The sequence below is a fragment of the Pinus tabuliformis genome, chromosome J, assembly GCF_031772625.1.
Source record: "Pinus tabuliformis cultivar Carrire ecotype Pingquan chromosome J, CPIR1, whole genome shotgun sequence".
Taxonomy (NCBI): domain Eukaryota; kingdom Viridiplantae; phylum Streptophyta; class Pinopsida; order Pinales; family Pinaceae; genus Pinus; species Pinus tabuliformis.
In genome coordinates this window covers 35,571,402-35,573,677 of record NC_142295.1, presented here as the reverse complement: position 1 = coordinate 35,573,677, position 2,276 = coordinate 35,571,402, and positions in this window count along the sequence as shown.

Genomic DNA, 2,276 nt, shown 5'->3' with positions numbered 1-2,276 from the left:
CTTGTTGAGGCCTAACCCAGGTTCGGACTTAATTAGCCAAACAAATCCCTGTACTGCTGGCCCTTTCGGCAACAGTCCGCGGAGTGCGGACTAAGGTCTCACCCAAAGCAATATGGGGGGGTGTTAAAACCAGGTTTCCACACCCTTGAGATGTTTGAGGGGTTGATTTATTCCAACCGTGAGTACCTTCGCGTAGGTCACTTCGTGTGCTTTCTTGACCTATGAGGCCTTTGCGCCCTTGTTATACTTGACTTCATGCATCCCTAACCAGGGGTTGTGGGGCTTTTGCACTGCTAGGGCAGCGTTCTATGCTATTTCCCCAAGTTCCATCACGAGTCTTACTTATCTTCTTATAACAATTAGTTATCTTTGCGTACACAGATGCCTTATATTATATTTACTTGTTTATCAAATTCATATAAGTTCGTGCAGAAAAATAACAGTAAACTTATACCCAATATACTTCAATGCATAAAAAAGAAAATGATACATAGAAATATGGTAAAACTTCTCTTTATTAATGCTTCAACTAGTTATAGACTCCACCTTCCCTTCACAATCAGCTGCAGGGGTCTGCACACTTAGCTACAGACTACTAGGCCTCTGCGCACTCAGCTGTAGAGCCTTCTCCTATTGTCGGCCGGATAAATAGTTCTTGCGGACAAGACCGATCTCCCTAGTATCTACAGATATCTAGTGACAAGCAAGACAAGAAAATCTATCTTTCTCTAAATATTGCGATTTATAAATAAAAACTAAGAGGTGTTTTAGACTCTACCATAAGTTCGACGCTAGTTTGCGGCAGCCACACTTCGACCGTCCGAACAAGTTTCCTTTAAAGAACCTGCAAATACAAACAAGCACAAATCAAATAACACTTTCATAGCTAATATAATAAATCATATTCATCATGGTGATCAAGGAATCCATGAAATAAACCATAAGAGACAGCTTATTGAGAAAAATAAACTTGATTGTATTAACTTTAAACAAAGAAGAACTTTACAACCTTTGGTGCCTTGATGTTGTACAAGCTCCTCCTAGGGTCCAAGCAAGAATCTCCTCTACTTTGACAAGCCTCACACTCTTCCCAATGAGATCAAAAGGTATGTAATCTCTCCTCTCAAGCTCAATTAGGAAGTCTAAATTCCAACTAAATTTACCCTAAAAAATATTCAGCTTTCAACCTCCCTAGTAACCAGCCCAATGCCTCATTTTATAGTGCAAAGGAAGGAAGTTACAGGTCCACCTATGAAGGGATAGAGTCCTCCTTCAAAGGGATAAGCTCCTCACATCAAGGGGTTAGCTCCTTTAGTTATGGGATGCGTGAACCTCAAAGGAGCGAACTTGCCACCTCAAGATTCCCTCTAGAAGCTTCCAGAAATAACCCAAAGTGAGTTTTTGAGAATGTACTTGCGCCTTTTTTACTTTTACAAGGGTCCGCACCCATTACACAGAAACAGAGCGGGCAGGTCCACAGGGGACATGACCAGGGGGTACGGGACCGCAAGTAATGCTAAGAGAAAGTGCAGAACCAGAGTTTTAGAGATTTTTAAGGGCTCTCTCTCATTTTCCAAGGCTTGACATGAAGAGCTGAGGTTTAAGACTTGCAAAGGAGGAAAGTATGAGTGGTGATAGACTCACACTGATTGCAGAATGTCATGGTGACAATATTTTGTGTAACACCTACTCTATGACCTAAAGACATGACTTACACTTTGACACAATGCTTCATAGATTAATTCTTCATTCCATCCTTAGATTGGATGCTTTTTCTTTACACCTAGAGCCTTACTCTATTTATACAATACCATGGTCCACGGACCATGGGTAGATCTTTCCAAACTAACATTACATTACAAAAATAAAGGTGAACAACCCTATGACTCTATTATGACTTCGCGCTCCGCGTCCACAAATCGCGGAGTCTTTACAACGGACTTAGTCATAGGCTTTAAGCCCCAAAACATACCTTTGGGGGATCCCACACCCAACAGGCCCCCAACACAAACATCGTGCCTCGCCCTCAAGTCACTCTGTTGGTGCGGAGATCTTTGTGCGGAGACCCTCCAACTCTGGTCGGACAACTGCAAGGTTGGCAGTGCACTAAACGACTACCTGTTGAATCCCCTGTACTCGTTGTTCTAAGATCGCTATGTCGAAACTTCCCTGGATCTATTCCTGTGTCCCCTGCATCTACGTGAGCTTACCTTCAATTGTTGTTGTGATGACGAAGGCCTTGTTGATCCAAGGATGAACGCACGCCTTCAAAGTTA